The following is a 20,727-nucleotide window of genomic DNA, read 5'->3' on the forward strand; positions in this document are numbered from 1 at the left end:
GGTAGAATTCTTTGTTTTTGAGACTAAGTGCGGCGGATGCCAGCAGTGCCTTTCCCTTTGGCTGGAACGGTGGCATTTGCACCAGATTCTGTGCTTGGAACCTCATTAATTATGCACAGGTGAGTTCCCCTCGAAATCTCCTGGTGGGCCGACATCTGATTCATCCGCCTGCCCTCAGCTGGTGTGTTTGAAGATCCTGGCACCATTCTTAAACACCAGTCCAGCACACTCCTACCACTCTCCCACCCATGCGTCTTCACCAGACTGTGCAGGATGTCAGCAACCCAGAGGAAAACAGAGAGTTCCTCGAACCAATCACCCTTCTTCTGAGCCCATGCCTCACCTGGACCTCTACCTCTACGCATTGGAAGTCTTTGTGCGCCTCCTTCCAGTAAACAATGTAATATCCAATTGACCCCCTTGTTTGTGAGATATTCATCGTAGCCTTGAGGAGATCCAGCCTCCTTCGACCTGGTCATCTTACTGTCTTCCACTGTTCTCCTTTCTCATTCCCTCTCCGCCTGCCACCATGAGGTCTCTCCCTCACTGTCCCCCCCCCCACCCCCCAATCCCCTGTCAATATGATATCACACCATCAGTGGCGGGGAATTTTCACGAGGTGATGATATACGGGAAGGTTTGCTAATTATATTAAAATGTTTTTAAGTGGTGTTCCTGTCATTGCATGATGGGAAACCCGTTACATCATTGGTGGGGGCAGAGACAATCAAACGGGGATATCCTGCTGCTATGAAAGCTGTTTTGAGACTCCCTCTCAATTCTTTGCTCCTTCTGCCATCATGCCACCCAAAAACGGGGCCTCCCTGTGATTTTTCACAATTTTGAGTCCATGCTTGGAACTGGCATTGATACATGCTGAGTTGAAAGCACCGATGGCTGTGTTGAAGTGTACCAAGAATCGGTGCTGAGTTCCATCCTTTTGATTTGATTAATTATTGTCTGATGTATTAATATGCAGTTAAAATTATTGTTTCTTATGTGTTATACAAACAAAGCATACCGTTCATAGAGAAGGAAAGGAGAGGGAGCAGAATGTAGTGTTACAGTCATAGCTAGGGTATTGAGAAAGATCAACTTAATATGAGGTAGATCCATTCCAAAGTCTGATGGCAGCAGAAACAAAGCTATTTTTGAGTGGGCGGCACAATGGTACAGTGGTGTGGATGGTATGACGGTACAGTGCTATTGGCAGCATGGTGTTACGATGATCAGCACTGCTGTCTCCCAGTGTCAGAGACCCAGGTTCAATACTGGCCATGAGTGATTGTGTGGAGTTTGCACATTCTCCCTGTGTCTGCATGGATTTCTTCCGGGTGCTCTGGTTTCCTCCCGTAGTCCAAAAATGTGCAGGTTAGGTTGTTTGGCCATGCTAAATTGCCACTTACTGTCAGGGGATTATCAGCGTAAATACATGAAGTTACAGAGATAGAGGCTGTGTGGGATTGTTGTCAGTGCAAGCTTGATGGGCCAAATGGCCTCCTTCTGCACTGTAGGGATTTTATGATTCTATTCCATGATTCTACTGGACTTTTCTGCTTTTCCAATTCAATGATGTATGACTTTGGAGCTTCAGCAACAGCCTTTGCTGGGATCCAGGTTTTTATGATTGGACCGTTTACATGTATGGTTTGTCCTCTCAATAACTCAGAGAAGGATTTAGCATGCTTGGATATATGGAGATATGATTCTATTTTATGATTCTGTGAGTCAGTTGGTAGTTTTCAGGCTTTTGTATCTTTTTCCTGATGGGAAAAGGTGGAAGAGAGTATGTCCAAGGTGCATGGTCCTTAATTATGCTGGCTGCTTTTCCGAGGCAGTGGGAAGTGTAGACAGAGTCAGTGGATGGGAGGCTGATTTGCGTGATGGACTGGGCTTCATTCATGACCCTTTGTAGTTTCTTCCTGATTGCCATGGACTGTTCTAATGCAACAAGTGCCATGGTTAATGATATTTGCAGATGACTTTAAGCTATGTAGTGGGGATGATGGGAATATGACTGAGTATCTTGAGGGTATCTTGAGAAGGCAGGTTATAAAGATCAGTAGACCAAAGACCCAATATATGGACAGTAAGTTTGAGGATCAGAGTGAAGATATATAGGTAATGAGTGAAGACTTGGAGAAAGTGAGTAGTTTCAAGTGCCTGGGTGAGTACCAGTGGAAGATGGAATAATGGAAATTAAGCAACAGATTAGTTCTGCTTGGAGGAACTGGAAGATGTGCAGTGAAGTGTTATGTGATAGAAAGCATCACTGAAATTGAAAGGAAGAATCTACAAGACAGTTGTGAGACTGGTCTCATTGTTACAATGCAGAAACCCTGGCAAGATCAAAAAGGGAGGAACGATGTCTGGATCCTAACGAGGTGCAGAGAGAGGAAATGTTGTGAGGCAAATGATGGGGTTAGCATGCTAGGGAGGAGAAGAGGCAGGTTGAAGGCCAGATAAAGTAGCGAGAGAATTAAATGCAGCAGAGTAGAGGGAGGAATGTGTGACTGACAAGAGGAGACAGGGAGGGTGATCAGCTAGCACTGAGACATCCCCAAGGAAAATGGGAGAAGCAAGAAGGAGATAAGTTCAGCCACATCCAGCCATAGATGGTGGTGGACAATTAAACAACTCGCTGATGGCAGAGCCCAGCAATCAAAGTAAAAAACAAAATTGAATCATTTGCAACAATCTTCGGCCAAAAGTACCAACTCTGTGATGTTGGGTCCTCTATCCTTAAGACAGAACATCACAGATTCACTCTTCAGCCAATTTGATTCACTCTGCATGATATCAAGAAACAGATGAAGGCACTGGATACTGCAACGGCAGTGGGCCCTGACAACGTTCCAGTAATAGACTTGTGCTCCAGAACTAGCTGCACCCTTAGCCAATCTGTTCCGCAATAAATAAAACACTGCCATGCTCATAATGAATGATGGAGCAGGCTCAAAAAGCCGAATAGACCCCTAACATCTTTGCTTCTATGTAACACTCCAACAAGCATACTAAATCCTTCTCTGAGTTATTGAGAGGACAAACTGTATATGTACAGGATCTAATCATGAAAACCTGAATCCCAGCAAATGCTGTTGCTGAAGCAGAGGTTCCAAAGTCATACATCATGGAGCTGGAAAAGCTCAGTAAAATTGCTAACCAGTGAGACAACATCAACATCATTAGCAACAAGCGATGCACCATTAAGGTCACAAGTAAGGGGCACAAAATTAGCAACATCAAATGTGACTCCTACAATACCGGGAGCAACCTGCACAACATTGCATGTGCAGCATGCTAACTCATCACTGAGACCGATGAATTCCAAACCTAAAAGATGGAGATAAAGCATCCCACCACCTAAGCAATACCGTGAATATTTTGAATAATGAAAACAAGCTCTAACAGACTCTAAAAATGTTCAGTTTAATTATAAAAGTTGCATGTTTTTAGATAGTATTGAAAGGTTAATGATTGAAACAATTACATTGATACAGAGGGCAGGATTTTCCGGCCACACTTGCCCCCAAACCGGAAAATCCTGCCCAAGGACAACAGACCTCTGCATGGTCTGCCCCCCACCTGTTATGATTCTCGTGGTAGGCAGGATGGGAAAATTCCAATCAGAGACTTAAAAAAAAAACTAAGATTGATACCATATTGCTATATTATTCATAAAGAGCTATAGGAGTTGATAATTATGTGGATATAATGTCTATTGTGTCACATTTACTGCTGCATTAATGTCCAGTGCTTAGCAACAATGTATCAGTTCAGTCACTTGGAGAGCTGTGAGAAATACACTTGAAGAAGCGCCAACATTTTTGAGTCTAAAAGTGTGATTATTTCAAGCTTCTGGGAACCAGGAGACATAACAGAAATCACAATTGCAGAATCTTTGGTGAGGTCCGTGGATAGAAATGCCTTTTCTTTATCCAGGTAGGGAGTGTGGACAAATACAAGTGGGAAAGGAGAATTATAAAGCAAAATTGTCGTACACTTGTACAGATATGGCTCAAAACCCACCTAAATGGGGGAAATAGTAATTTGACAGCGGCTGTCAAATATCACATTTACCTGTACAAACGGGAACATCCTGAGGCAATACAAAAGGTTACTACATGTAAAATTAGTGAGGAGCATGGAACTGAAACCAGAAGATCAACTGTAAGTGATGTTTATAGTTGAAAGGGAAATGAGTGGCAGTTGAACAAAGTGGTCAGGCTTCAAAGAGAAAGCACTATTCTAAATATGAGCATATAGATCCAGCATTGTGTACGTGATTCAGTAATCTCAGAGCTGACAATGCGAGGGTCAATCATGACATGTTCATTACCAAAGCAAAGATGTTTGATGATGACTTGGGCAGTAATGACTGACTTTGTAGACTCATGTGCAGTTTTAAGAAATGGTATTACGTTGACTTTACAGTGATAAAAGGAGATGAGACTGAGTGTAAACTTGACAGTCGGACAAAGCCAGTTAATAGGATGTTTCACCAACTCTGCGACCAAAGATATTTGCTATTTTCACAACTGTTACCATGATGTAATCTTCGTAGAATGTTCAACTTTGGATCCTAAACTTTGAATTTTCTGAGTACATGTGATAAAATGGCTGTGTGACTGGAGGTAATATTGTTATGGTGTTTTGGTTAATTTTTAGTCACAAGTAGGCTTACATTAACACTGCAATGAAGTTACTGTGAAAATACCCTAGTTGCCACACTCCGGTACCTGTTTGGGTACACTAAGGGAGAATTTAGCATAGCCACTGCAGCTAACCAGCACGTCATTCAGACTGTGGGAGGCAAAAGGAGCACCCGAAGGAAACCCACGCAGACACGGGGAGAACGTGCAAACTCAGTGAGTTTGCACATAGTGACCCAAGCTGGGCATTGAACCCGGGTCCCTGGTGCTGTGGGGCAGCAGTGCTAACCACTGTGCTAACAGTTTAAAATCTTGCCTTGCATATGATCTTGGCTGTACTGCCTCCGGTTCCTCACATTGAAGGGTGTGCTCATATTGCTGGAAGCCCAGCTGTACAGTAGAAGCAATGATAAGGTGCAACGATGGTATGCCTTAGTGGTTTGAAATTAATGTTCGTGTATTTCACACATTTCCTTCCTTCGTTTTTAGGTGTGCGCTGAGAAAACAATTGGTGAGACAAGAACAGACATAAATCATTAAGTGGCTTCATTACATAATGAGAGACTATGTAGAACAACAATATGATCAGTTTCACTTAGTTCAATTAATACAAACTTATCTTCATTTAACATTACAAAATAATATAGGAACTGTACTTCCCAAACTAGTGGATCATTTTATTTGAATTAAATAAAATAATTTCTAACTAAATAAAATGTACACGCATACTAAACATCTGATTATGTTCGAAGCTGTCGAAGCTCGACTTTGCACAATTTGAATAAATTTTGACTAACTTTGCTGGACCTGACTGATTTTTTTTTTATTTGATTTAATTTATTATTGTCATATGTATTAGCATACAGTGAAAAGTATTGTTTCCTGTGTGCTATACAGACAAAACATACTGTTCATAGAGAAAGAAAGGAGAGGGTGCAGAATATAGTGTTACAGTCATAGCTAGGGTGTTGAGAAAGATCAGCTCAATAGGAGATTGATCACCTGGGTAGAATCTGCCTGGGTTGGACCTCAAACAATGACGAGACAGAGCACAGGAATGAGATAGAGAATCTGGTGAACCGGTGCGAAAACAATAATATCTCCCTCAATGTCAACAAAACAACTTCAGGAAGTGTAAAGGAGACATGTCTACATCAACGGGGATGAAGTAGAAAGGGTCATGAGCTTCAGGGTTTTAAGTGTCCAGATCACCAACAACCTGTCCTGGTCCCCCCCATGGTGATACTAAAGTTAAGAAAGACCATCAATGCCTCTACTTTCTCAGAAGACTAAGGAAGTTTGGCATGTAAGCTACGACCCTCAGCAGCTTTTACAGATGCACCATAGAAACAATCAGAAAGAATTCTATCACAGCTTGGTATGGCTCCTGCTCTGCCCAAGACTGCAAGGAACTACAAAAGGTTGTGAATGTAGCCCAATCCATCATACAAACCAGCTTCCCATCTATTGACACTGTCTGTACTTCTCGCTGCCTCGGCAAAGCAGTCGGCATAATTAAGCACCCTGGACATTCTCTCTTCCATTGGGAAAAAAATACAAAAGTCTCAGGTCACGTACCCGCTGACTCAAGAACAGCTTCTTCCCTGCTGCCATCAGACTTTGAATGGACTTATCTTGCATTAAGTTGATCTTTCTCTACACCCTAACTATGACTATAACACTACATTCTGCACCCTTTCCTTTCCTTCTCTGTGAATAGTATGTTTTGTCTGAATTGCATGCAAGAAACAATACTTTTCACTGTATGCTAATACACGTGACAATAATAAATCAAATCAAAATTTTTAGCCTCAGTGAGGTGGCACAGTGGCAGAATTTTGTGTTGCTAGCTGGCACGTGGTTCCTTGTCTAAATCCTGTCCTCAGGTAATTTTGATATGGAGATGCCGGCGTTGGACTGGGATAAACACAGTAAGAAGTCTCACAACACTAGGCTAAAGTCCAACAGGTTTATTTGGTAGCACAAGTCACTAGCTTTTGGAGCACTGCCCTTCATCAGGTGAATGGGATTTCAGTTCACAAACAGGGCATATAAAGACACAAACTCAATTTACAAGATAATGGTTGGAATGCAAGTCTTTACAGGTAATCAAGTCTTAAAGGTACAGACAATGTGAGTGGAAGAACATTAAGCACAGGTTAAAAAGATGCGTATTGTCTCCAGCCAGGACAGTTAGTGAGATTTTGCAAGCCCAGGCAAGTCGTGGGGGTTACAGATAGTTACATGAACCCAAGATCCCGGTTGAGGCTGTCCTCATGTGTGCGGAACTTGGCTATCAGTCTCTGCTCATCGACTCTGCGTTGTCATTTGTCGTGAATTTTGCAGAAGTTCCAGGTAATTTTGCCAGAATTCCATTGGGGTTGGTGCCAGTGCTACAAACCTGCAAGTAGCAGGTAGCCAATTGACTTTGCTTAATTTTTGGAAGCTGATTGGAATTTTCTAAAGGGCCTTCAGGTCCCCAGATGTGTTGGGGAATAATGTAGCTACTTGAAGGAGGCTTCTGACCCTTTTTGGACCTGTGTCCTTGTCTGGTTTAATTGCCTTTGTCACTGCTGAAAGGGTCAGAGCCGAACACAATGGATGTAAGGCAGCGGTTGCCAAGATAAGCAAACATATTAAAAGTTTATTTATTAGTCACAAGTAAGGCTTACATTAACACTACAATGAAGTTACTGTGAAATTTCCCTAGTCGCCAAAGTCTTGCATCTGCTTGGATCAATACACCTAACCAGCACATCTTTCAGAGTGTGGGTGAAAACTGGAGCACCAGGAGGAAACCCACGCAGACACAGGGAGAATGTGCAAACTCCACACAGACAGTGACCCAATCCAGGAATTGAACCTGGGTCCCTGGCGTTGTGAGGCAGCAGTGCTAACCACTGTGCCACCCCATATTACTTACTATTTACAGACTTTGGAGAAAACAGCTTTGATTAAATTAGTTAGCCACCATTTTACAAAGTGCTCTGTTAACTAAACTTGTTTTGAGGGCACTTTGATTTAAAAACCTTGCATTTAAAACGATTATTTATTCAAATCATTCAGTCCCCAGAGAGGTATAATTTCAGCTGTGAACCCTAAATGGCAGTTACCATTTCAACACTGACCCTATCATCAGAAATAAATGCATTCTCCTTGTAAATATATCACTCAACAAGACAATAGGCAGGATTTTCTGCCTCACGTGGCCTTATTTCAAGTGGTAACGGTGGCTCACCGTTGGCCAGTAACGGGTACTTCCAGTTTAGCTGATAATGCATCTTTTGATTTGATTTACTATTGTCACATGTGTTGGGATACAGTGAAAAGCATTGTTTCTGGCACGCTATACAGGCAAAGCGTACCGTTCATCGGGTACATGGGGGAGAAGGAAAAGAGAGGTTGCAGAATATAGTGTTACAGTCAAAGCTAGGGTGCAGAGATCTTAGTATAAGGTGGGTCCATTCAAAAGTCTGATGCCAGCAGGGAAGAAGCCTCTTTCCTTTGTTTGCCAGTCATGCCACTGGGGAGTCCACCGGGGGTAAGGGGGTGGTTGGGAGTGCCATCGGTGGGACTGGAAGATCCCAACAGCGGGAAGGTCTGGAAAATTCAGACCGAGATTATTTCACAGACAATATTAGCTTCTTCCCTCTCATGCATGCTTGATTCAACAACTTCGACAAAGTAAAACATCGTTGATGCAATGTTATCATGAATTGATTGGCACTGAAAAAGGACCAAAGTGCAGTAACTCAATGCAAACACGTCTTATTAAGATGGTGTCTGCATTGGCGACGTGTATTATGACATAATGTTCTTTCTACCGTATCATAACCTTCCTCATCACTGAGATAAATGGTAGTAAAAGATGATGTACAAACCTAATTGAAATAAACAGTATGTTTTTTTGGAAACTGAGATGGATTACAGCAGATTACTACTGAGGCATCAAAAATGAAGGCTGTTTCCTACCTTGAGGGATACAAATCTATATTGAGGAGCTTCTTTCGGGGCTTCCTGATTCTGGAGACAATAATGATATATCTAACTCTCATTAACCTTACTTTATACAGAGAAATGCTTGAGGCTTAAAATTGCAAGAAGCTTGTGAATACACAGGCACAGTTTCTTTAAAAAAGTTCTCTCCCTGTTCATACTATTTTTGTTCTCACTGGAACGATGTAGGCTGAGGGGGCGACCTGATAGAAGTCTGCAAGATTATGAGAGGCATGGACAGAATGGATAGTCAGAAGCTTTTTCCCAGGGTGGAAGAGTCAATTACTGGAGGGCATAGATTTAAAGTGCATGCAGCCAAGTTTTAAAGGAAATGTACAAGGCAGGTTTTTTTACACAGAGGGTGGTGGGTGCCTGGAACTCACTGCCGGGCAGATAAGACAGTGACTTCTAAGGGGCATCTTGACAAATACATAAATAGGATGGGAATAGAGAGATATGGTCCCCAGAAGGATAGGAGGTTTTGGTTCAAACTGGCAGCATTGTCAGTGCAGACATGGAGGGCTGAAGGGCCTGTTCTTGTGCTGTAATTTTCTTTGTTCTTTGTTCTTACTCATAATAAAGGAATGAGTTATTTAGGATTTTTCTTAGTCACTCGTTGAAGCCATTTGCCTGTGATCACGTTGATGGTTGCTACATCATCATTACTGAAGGAAGTCTGCCACTGACATTTTCAGCCTGGAAAACTTTGAATTCTGCTGTTTTTCACATCCACACAAGTTGTCATTGATCAGGTTGTCATTGACTGGAGACGGCACAGTGGAACAATGGTTAGCACTGCTGCCTCACAGCGCTAGGGACCGGGTTCAATTTGGGCCTGGGGTCACTGTCTGTGTGGAGTTTGCACATTCTCCCCGTGTCTGCGTGGGTTCCCTCCAGGTGCTCCGGTTTCCTCCCACATTCCAAAGTTGTGCAGGTTAGGTAAATTGGCCATGCTAAATTGCCCTGTAGTGTAAGGGGGATTGGCAGGTTAAATACATGGATTACAGGGATAGAGTCTGGGTGGGATTGTTGGTGCAGGCTTGATGGCCCGAGTGGCTGCCTTCTGCATTGTAGGGATTCTATGAAAGGTTACCTGGGCACTGCTCACTGTTACAAAGCTCACATGATACTGTTAGCTTGGTAGGTCTCATAGGTCTTTGGGGGACAGATGTTTAGTGAGTTGGATTTCCAATGGGGAGAGGCCTATCAGCCAATCCATGGTAATCAAATAATGTATGGTGTCATCACTCAACTGTGAATGAATTACATGGACCTGAATCTTCTGCGGAGTAGCAATCATTGTTGAACTGCTGCTCCACTGAAATTTAGCATCTTGATGCTGCTCTGTATTTTTGGACCGGTCTTCTGAATCTGGCTTCTCCAGAAATGTGGAGTGCAATGTCCCTCAGAGAACTCCATCACAATGCTGCAGCATCAAGAGGAAGACAGGACACATCACCCCCTTCCCTCCCCCTTTTACAGCAATAGCTGTCACATGATAAATTTAAATGTCAACTTTGAGTGTTGGTGAATGTGTCAGTGGGATGAATGTATGAATAGGTAGGCTGGTATGATGGGTAAATGGGTGAGGCAAGAGTCCAGGATGGCAGCTGGTTGAGGTGGCAGGTGGGCGAGCTGATAGTGGGTTATGGTAGTTGGGTTGGGTCAGGTCAGGAGGGGTATAGAATCCCTATAGTGCAGAGGGAGGCCATTCGGCCCATCAAATCTGCACCTCAATCAGATTTACCACAATCCCATTCAGACCCTATTCCCACAACACCACATATTTATCCTCCTAGTCCCTCTAACATTAAGGGGCAATATATCATGGCTAACCTACCTATCCTGCAAATATTTGGAATGTGAGAAGAAACCGGAGGAATGTGGAGGAAACCCATGCAGACACGGGGAGAATGTGCAAACTCCATACAGACTGTGACCTGAGGCTGGAATTGAACCTGTGGCGCTGTGAGACAGCAGTGCTAACCACTGCGCCACTGTACTGCCTCACTGCGCCACTGTGCTTCTTCACTGTGCCACCGTGCTGGCCTACTGCCACTGTGCCGCCTCACTATGTCACCATTCTGCCTTACAGTCCCACTATGCCACCTCAGGATAATCAGATAGGTTGGATTGGGGGACCAGTTTGGGGGTAGTTGGGTGGTTGGTGGTTAGTTGGGTTAAGTCGAGGATAGTTGGGAGCCAGGAGGGCATTGGTAGATGGTTGGGGGGTAGAGTCTTACAGTTTTAAAGTGCAAGAAGAGGCCCATCAGCCCACTGTGTTTATACCAGCCATCAAGCGCATATCTATTCTAACCCCACTTTCCAGCACTAGGTCTGTAACCTTGCATGCTGTGGCATTTCAACTGTTCATCTAAATACTACTTAAGTGTCAAGAGGATTCCCACCTGTACTACCCTGTCAGGCAGTGAGTTCCAGATTCTCACCATCCTCTGGGTGAAAAAGCTTTTCCTAAAATCCCCTCTAAATCTCCTGCCCATCACCTTAAATCTATGACCCTGTTTATAGACCACTCAACTAATGGCCATTATGCAGCAAGATCTCAACAACATTCAAGCTTGGGCTGATAAGTGGCAAGTAACATTTGTGCCAAACACATGCCAGGCAATGACCATCGTACTGAGTTAAATTCCGACTCAGTAGGTCTTAATGAAGTCTTCTAGGGCTAAAAGAGGACATGAGAAGACTTTGGCTGATAGGATTAAGGAGAATCCTAAGGCGTTCTATAGATATGTTAAGAACAGAAGGTTGGTTAGGGCAAGATTAGGGCCAGTTACAGACAGCAGAGGGAAGTTGTGTGTGGAACCGGAAGAGATTGGAGAGGCATTGATCCAATATTTCTCTTCGGTGTTCACGCAGAGGGACATAAATGTAGCTGAGGAGAACACTGGGTTACAGGGGTGTAAACTAGACAGTATTGCAGTTGATTGGGGGGATGTGCTAGATATTCTTGAGGGTTTGAAAATAGATAAGTCCCCTGGGCCGGATGGGATTTATCCTAGGATTCTCTGGGAGGCAAGAGAGGCGATTGCAGAGCCTCTGGCTCTGATCTTCAGGTCGTCGTTGGTCTCAGGTATAGTGCCGGAAGATTGGAGGATAGCGAATGTTGTCCCATTGTTTAAGAAGGGGAACAGAGACTTCCCTGGGAATTATAGACCGGTGAGTCTTACTTCTGTTGTGGGCAAGGTTTTAGAAAAAATTATTAGGGATAGGATTTATAGTTATTTGGAGAGTAATGAATTGATTGGAGATAGTCAGCATGGTTTTGTAGCGGGTAGGTCGTGCCTTACTAACCTTATTGAGTTTTTTGAGAAAGTGACCAAAGAGGTGGATGGGGGTAAGGCAGTTGACGTGGTATATATGGATTTTAGTAAGGCATTTGATAAGGTTCACCATGGAAGGCTTCTGCAGAAAATGCAGATGTATGGGATTGGGGGTAATCTAGGTAATTGGATCAGGAATTGGCTAGCAGATAGGAGACAGAGGGTGAAACATATAAGATGATTAGAGGTTTAGATAGGGTGGACAGTGATAGCTTTTTTCCTCGGATGGAGAAAGCTAGCACGAGGGGGCATGGCTTTAAATTAAGGGGTGGTAGTTATAGGACGGATGTCAGGGGTAGGTTCTTTACCCAGACGGTGGTGAGGGATTGGAATGCCCTGCCTGCTGCAGTTGTAAATGCGCCTAGTTTGGGGGCGTTTAAGAGATCCGTGGATAGGTTTATGGATGGAAAGGGATTGGTTTAGGTTAGAGGGTCATTGTTTTTTAACTGGTCGGCGCAACATCGTGGGCCGAAGGGCCTGTTCTGCGCTGTAATGTTCTATGTTCTATGTTCATGTTCTTAAGTAGGTTAACTCTATGTATTTATTAACTTCAACAATGGTAGTTCTGCTATCTATCATAGAATTATAGAATCCCGACAGTGCAGAAAGAGACCATTTGGCCCTTTGAGCCTGTACCAGCAACAATACAACCGAGCCTTATCCCCATAACCCCATGTATTTACACTGCTAATCTCCCTGATGCTTAGGGGGCAATTGAGCATGGTTAATCAACCGAACCTGCAAATCTTTGGGCTGTGAGAGGAAACCTGAGCACCCGGAGGAAAACCCACGCACACACAGGAAGAATGAATGAATTCCATACAGATAGTCACCCAAGTCTGGCATTGGACCCAGGTCCCTAACACTGTGAGGCAGCAATGCTAACTACTGTGCCACCATGCCACCCATAGTGAAGTGCTTCAAAAGGTTAGACATAGCACTTATCAACTCCAGTCTCCCAGATTGTTTGGATCCACTGCAATTTGCCTATCGCCCGCTGCAATAGATCCACAGCAGATGCCATCTCCCTGGCCTTACACTCAACTCTGGAACTCCTGGATAACAGGGACACTTATGTCAGATTCCTATTTATTGACTACAGCTCAGCCTTCAACATCATTATCCCAACAAAACTCTGTGGCCTGGGGCACGGCTCCTTGCTCTGCAGCTAGATCCTAGGCCCACAGATACAATCAGTAAGGATACTTCCTCCAAGATCATCCTCAACACCGTGTCCTGCAAAGCTGTGTCCTCAACCCCCTATTATACTCCTTATACACTTATGATTGTATGGCCAAATTCCCTCCAACTCCATTTTCAGGTTTGCTGACGACACCTCCATAGTGGGTCAGTTCTTAAACAATGGCGAAATGGAATACAGGAATTAGATAGAGAATCTGGTGAAATGATGCGATGACAATAATCTCTCCCTCAATGTCGGTAAAATGAAGGAGATAGTCATCAACTTCAGGAAGCATAGTGGAGGACATGCCCCTGTCTACATCAATGGGGATGAAGTGGAAATGGTCGAGAGCATCAAGTTTCTCGGGGTCCAGATCACCAACAACCTCTACACTGATGCTAATAGTTAAGAAAGCCCACCAATGCCTCTATCTTGTCAGGAGACTAAGGAAATTTGACATGTCCGCCAAGACTCTCACCAACTTTTACAAATGCACCATAGAAAGCACTTTTTCTGGTTGTATCACAGCTTGGTGTGGCTCCTGTTCTGCCCAAGACCGCAAGGAACGTCAAAGGGCTGTGAACATAACCCAGTCTATCATGCAAACCAACCTCCTATCCACTGACTCCGTCTACATTTCCCGCTGCCTCAGCAAAGCAGCCAGCATAATCAAGGACCCATGCACCTAGGACATATTCTCTTCCAACTTCTTCTGTTGGGAAAAATATACAAAAGCTGAGGTCACATACCAACCAACCCAAGAAGAGCTTCTTCCTGGCTGCCATCAGACTTTTGAATGGACCTATCATATATTAAGCTGATCTTTCTCTGCACCCTCGCTATGACTGTAACATTACATTCTGCACCCTTTCCTTTCCTTCTCCCCTATGTACTCTATGAAAGATATTTTGTCGGAAGAGCATGCAAGAAACAATACTTTTCACTGCATCCCAATACATGTGACAATAATATATCAAATCAAAGAACTACGCATATAACATACACTGTAAAGGATTCGGGCTAGGAGTTGTCTGCATGGCTGCTTGTGCACACAGCTCTGTCCAATATTAAACTGTCTCTTAGCTATGAGTCATGTTACATCACTCTGTGGTACTGTATTCAGTCCCACTTTAGCCCTGTGTGTTCCAGACCTTGAAACTCCACCTCCCCCCACCTGCATCCAACCCCCACGACCCCAATTCTTACCCAACACATTTCAAGTTGTTTTAGTTCACTCCATGCTCTTACATTGTAATTGCTACCTCATCTTCCCCTTTCAAACTTCTGAGTTCATAGAATCATTTGGCCTAGAGGCCTTATAACCCTTCCATATCTTGTTCACACTGCTGTTGGAGGAGTGGTAGGTTTTGTTGTTGCAAGTAAACTGGAAGTTGTACTGGCATTCTGTGTACCTTTCCATTCTCTTTTTCCATTCCTTTGTATTTTTTAATTCTTTAATGGGATGCGGGTGTCACTGGCAAGGCCACTCAACTAATGGCCACTATGCAGCAAGACCTCAACAGCATTCAAGCTTGGGCTGATAAGTGGCAAATACCATTTGTGCTAAACAGCTGCCAGGCAATGACCATTGTACTGAGTTAACTACTGGCATGTTATACGGACAAAATTGCTCGTGAACGAGTGTCTTTCTCAGCCGTTTCAAAGGGCAGTTAAGAGTCAACTCACATTTGCTATGGGTCTGAAGTCATGTAGCCCGGACCAAGTAAAGATGGCAGATTTCCTTCCCTAAAGGGTATTAATGAACCAGATGGGTTTTGGCAACAATCAACAATGGTTTCATAGTCACCATTACTGAGACTAGCCTTTCAGTTCCAGTTTTATTATTGAAGTTAAACTCAACCAGTTGCTACGGTGGGATATAAACCCATGTCCCCAGAGAATTGTGCCTGAGTCTCTAGATTACTAATTTAGTGACAATACCACTTTGCTACCACTGTGCCATCACTTTGGGGCGGCATGGTGGCACGTGGTCAGCATTGCTGCCTCACAGCGTCAGGGCGTCGGGTTCAATTCAGGCCTTGGCTGACAGTTTGTGTGGAGTTTGCACGTTCTCCAAATGTCTGCTTGGGTTTCCTCTGGGTGCTCCGGTTTCCTTCCACAATCCAAAGATGTGTGGGTTACATGGATTGGCCATGCTAAGTTGCCTGTTTGTGTTGGGGTATTAGTAGGGTAAATACGTGAGATTACAGGGATAGGGCCTGGGTGAGATTGTGATTGGTACAGACTCAGTGGGCCAAATTACCTCCTGCACTGTAAGGATTCTATGATCTACAATCCCTCCCAATGAATTGAACCAGTCTGATAGGACTATATCACTAAATCCCATGTCCAATTTGAAGTCTGCGATATTGCCTTTGGCTGAAATGTGCGCATTCCAAGACTTGAATCTAAGATCTAAGAATGGCTGTCTGTCCTCTTGGTATGCAGTCTCAACATCATAAATAATCCTTCAGTCTTCTGGGCCTTTAGATGTTTTGGTCAGGCACAATTTGCCAAAGTGTCCAAAACCGTTACATTGAAAGCATTGGGCTGCACATTGCTGTTGTCTGTGGGGGCACTTTGCTCCACAGCACTGACATGGTCACTCCAGTGGTCAGTTGGGGTCCCTTCCTTTGGCTTGGAATGCCGCCATTTCTGTGCTGTTTCACTAACCGACTGCATGGGTTTCCTTTCTGCCACAATTTACTTTCTCCTCCCTAAGTAAAACTGGAGTTCAGATTGCTTGAAGGTTAGATCTTCCTTCACTTGAAACATGTCTGAGAGTGCTCTTCCCAAACACCTACAACTATTGTATCCTTGAGAAGTTCAGATTTTAGTCTCTAGCCATCCTGTCCAGATCATTAATGAATGAGTCGACAAGCTCTCCTGGTAGCTGGACATGATGATCACATTTAATCCTTTTGAGAATTTTATTACTTCTTAAGTTAAAATAAGCATCAAATACTTCTTCAAATTTAGCTGATGATTCCTGGTTATGTAGCAATAATGTTGCTATAGAATCAGTTCAGGTTTACAGCACAAGAAGAGGCCACTTGGCCCATTGCTCAAAAACAAGCCAAGTTTAAGTCCAATCGATTTATTTGGACTTAAACCTGGTGTTGTCAGACTTCTTACAGTGTTCACCCCAGTCCAATGCCAGCATGTCCACATCACAAAAACAAGCCACCCAGCCTCATCCCACGTTCAGTATTCGGTCCATAGCTCTGCAGGTTATGGCACTTGAATTACATATCTAGACATTCTTCAAATGATTTGAAGGTTTCTGATATGCAGGCAATGAGCTCTAGACCCCCACAACACTGGGTCATCACCCCTCTAATCTTTCTACCAATCACTTCAAATCTATTTATTAACGCTAGTCACTGACACTTCTGCTAACATTAACATTAACGTTAATGTTTCCCATTCTTTCTAACCAGGCCCCCCCACAATTTTGTATATCTCAGCAAATCTTTCCTCAGCCTCCTCTGTTCCAAGCAGTACAATTGCAGTCTATCCAACCTTTCTTCATAGCTGCAATTTTCTTCGTTAATCTCCTGTGCAGGCGGCGCAGTGGTACATTGTTTAGCACAGCTGCCTCACAGCACCAAGGACCCAGGTTCAATTCCGGCCTCAGGTCACTGTCTATGTGGAATTTGCACATTCTCCCTGTGTCTGCATGGGTTTCCTCCGGGTTCTCCGGTTTCCTCCCACACTCCAAAGATGTGCGGATTAGGCAGATTGGCCATGCTAAATTGCCCCTTAGTGTCAGGGGGACTAGGAGGGTAAATATATGGGGTTATGGGGATAGAACCTGGGTGGGATTGTTGTTGCTGCAGACTCGATGGCAGACTCAATTCTCTAATGCAGCCTGGCAAGTTGAATAAAGCAGTGTATTAACGTTTTAAAAAATTCATTTCTGGGTTATGGGTTTCGCTGGCTATGTCAGCATTCATTGCCCATCCCTATTTGAGAAGGTGATCATAAGCTATCTTCTTGAACCACTGCAGTCTTGTTAGGAAGGGAGTTTCAGGATTTTGACCCAGTGACAGTGAAGAAACAGTGACATATTTCCAAGGCAGAATGGTGAGTGCCTTGGAGGGGAATTTCCAAGTGGTTCCCAGGTATCTGCTGCCCTTGTCCTTCGAGATGATGGCAGTTGTGGGTTTGAAAAGTGCTATCTAAGGAACCCAGGTATCTGCTGCTCTTGCCCTTCTAGATGCTAGTGGCCATAGGTTTAGAAGGTGCTGTCTAAGGAGCCTTGGTGAATTCCTGTAGTGCATCTTGTAGGTGGTACACATTGCTGCTACTATGCATTGGTGGTGGAAGGATTGAATGTCTATGGATGGGATGCCAATCAGGCAAGCTGCTTTGTCCTGGATGGTGTCAAGCTTCTTCAGTTGTTGAAGCTGCACCCATCTAGGCAAATGGAGACTATTCCATCGCACTCCTGACTTGTGTGTTGTAGATTGTGGACATTCGGAAGGTGAGTTTTTGCCACAGCATTCCTAGTCTCTGATCTGCTCTTGTAGCCTCTGTATTTGCCTCACTAGTCCAGTTCAGTTTCTGATTAATAGTAACCTCCAGGACGTTGATAGAGGAGGATTCAATGATGATAATGCCATTGGATATCAAAGGATGATGGTTAGATTCTCTCCTGTTGGAGATGATGATTAGTTGCATTTGTGTGACATGAATGTTACTTGCCATTTGTCAGCCCAAGCCTGGGTATTGTCCAGATCAAGTTGCATTTGGACTTGAATTGCTTCAGTATCTTAGGAGCCATGAATGGTGCAACCATCAATCAATATGCAAACATCATGAACATCCTTATCATGGAAGGAAGGTCAGTGATGAGGCAGCTGAAGATAGTTGAGCATAGGATACTACCCTAAGGAACCCCTGATGTGATGTCCGGGTGCTGAGATGATTGACCTCCAACCACCACAACTATCTTCCTTTATGGCAGGTATGCGTCCAGCTTATTTAGCATCTGTCTCCTTATCCTGATCTGAAGCAAATATGGATCTATGAATTTTTTTTATCAAAGTCCCCAATTATGTGATTGATCTGGCCTTCAGATCAGTCAAAATTGATCTGAAAGAGTGGATTTCTGATCCATGGTTAACAAATTTTAACATGTAACATGTAAAAGGTGGTTGAATGCTAAGAGGCATGTGGACAAATACATGAATAGGATGGGAATAGAGGGATATGGTCCCCGGAAGGGTAGGAGGTTTTAGTTTAGTCCGGCGGCGTGGTCGGTGCAAGCTTGGAGGGCCGAATGACCTGTTCCTGTGCTGTAACTTTCTTTGTTCTTTGACGCTATAAGATGATGGTGTATAAGTGTTAACACTTGTGAAATGTGTGAAATCTTTGAAACAAAGCAGCAAACATAGCAGACGCACAGATTTCAGATGAAGACATGCTCGTAAACAACCTGACTTTGAGCTTGTATTCTGAAAAATATGAATTAGGTTGTGAAAGTATTAATTTGCTCAACGTGGATGAAAACTGCTGCAGTTGCCTTTTAGAGTATAGAAGCGACTTTAAAACACATAGGATCTTAACATTCTTTGCACGGGTGACTGGAAGTAATTTCCCCCATTATTTTTTTGTTTGTACTGTCAAACAAGGCATGTTATTTGTCATGTTGTGGTTTGCTTCTCTTTTTGTGGAAAAAAAAAGGCTTCAACTTTGATCTGGTTTAGGTGCACTCAGCAATACAGATGGGAGAAGCAACACGCCACTGATGCACACTGTCAGTCAAAGAAACCTCTAAGTCAACAACAATCCCGACTTATAAGTAGGAAGCCCGAACACTTTCATGAGACTTGTATGTTCTTGTGAGAGAATAGAGATCTTTGCTTTTCTTGCTCCTGACAAAGGTGTGGAACAATCTGTTGGTTGAAGATTTAATTCACAAAAATCAAAGGGGTGCTGCAGGAGGATGGACTGTGGACATTGCTTGCATTTTTAGGGAAACAATCCAACCAAAGAGACACAGCAGAGATGGGCTCAGCAGTACATAAAAGCTGCTTTCTTCAAACTGTCATCAAAATGGATTTCAGTACGTGCTTTTATTTCCCCAGGGCCACTGTTTGTCTTATTTATAAATGCCTTTTAAAGAGCTTTTTATTTAACTTTCATCTTGGCTTACCCACCACCGAATTCATGGTATTTTAGCTTAGAAACTGACCTTGTCATGTAAAGAGATGACTTCGAAAAAAATAGATTGCGCAAGTGGACGTCTGAAAGTGACTGTTTTTACAAGACGCTCTTCAATTGCAAAACAAATTGATAGTAACAAGAAATGAAACTGAATCGGCTACAATATTGTTTTGGCGTTTTTTGACTGCCTGTGTTCTTTTCCCACCTTAACTCCTTGCCTTGTTTTAACATTTCTGTTTTTATGCCGAGGAATGACTGTTTGTATGACATACCTTTGTTCACCATTTTAATGCAAGTGTCAATCTAGTTATCTTTTCATGAAAGAACAAAGAGGGGAAGAATACAAGATTCTTTTTTAAATGCTGCAGGTTATTAGGATATGGAACGCCTTACCAGAAATAAGGGTGGAAACAGAATCCATCATTTAGTTTTTGAAAGTGAGTGGATGAATAGAACAAAGAACAACAAAAATTACAGCACAGCTACAGGCCCTTCAGCCCTCCAAGCTTGCACCAACTATGCGGCCTGACTGAACGAAAACCCCCTACTTTTCTGGGAATCATATCCCTTTATTCCCATCCTATTCATGTACTTATCAATTCGCCCCTTAAAAGTCACTACCGTATCCACTTCCACTACTTCCCCTAGCAACGGGTTCCAGGCACCCACTACTTTCTGTGTAGAAAATCTGCCTCATACAACTCCTTTAAACCTTGCCCCTCGCACCTTAAACCTGTACCCCCTAGTAATTGACTCTTCTGTCATGGGAAAAACCTTCTGACTATCCACTCTGTCCATGCTTCCCATAATCTTGTAGGCTTCTGTCAGGTCTCCCCTCAACCTCTGTCATTCCAGTGAGAACAAACCAAGTTTCTCCAATCTCTCCTCATAGCTAATGCCCTCCTTACCAGGCAACATCCTGGTAAATCTTTTCTATACACTCTCCAAAGCCTCCACATTCTTTTGGTAGTGTGGCGACCAGAATTGAACACTATATTCCAAGTGTGGTCTAACTAAGCCTCTATAAAGCTGCAACATGACTTGCCAATTTTTAAACTCAGTACCCCCGCCGATGAAAGCAAGAATGCCGTATGCCTTCTTGACTGCCTTCTCCACCTGCATTGCCATTCTCAGTGACCTGTATACCCGTACACCCAGATCCCTTTGCCTATCAATACAATTAAGGGTTCCACCATTTACTGTATATTTCCGAACTGTATTAGACCTTCAAAAATGCATTAGCTCGCATTTATCGAGATTAAACTCTATCTGCCATCTCTCTGCCCAAGTCTCCAACTGATCTATATCCTGCTCTATCCTCTGATGGTCCTCATCGCTATCCGCAAATCCACCAACCTTTGTGTCATCTGCAAACTTACCA

The sequence above is a fragment of the Carcharhinus amblyrhynchos genome, chromosome 2 (genome assembly GCF_965287045.1).
Source record: "Carcharhinus amblyrhynchos chromosome 2, sCarAmb.v2.hapA, whole genome shotgun sequence".
NCBI lineage: Eukaryota > Metazoa > Chordata > Chondrichthyes > Carcharhiniformes > Carcharhinidae > Carcharhinus > Carcharhinus amblyrhynchos.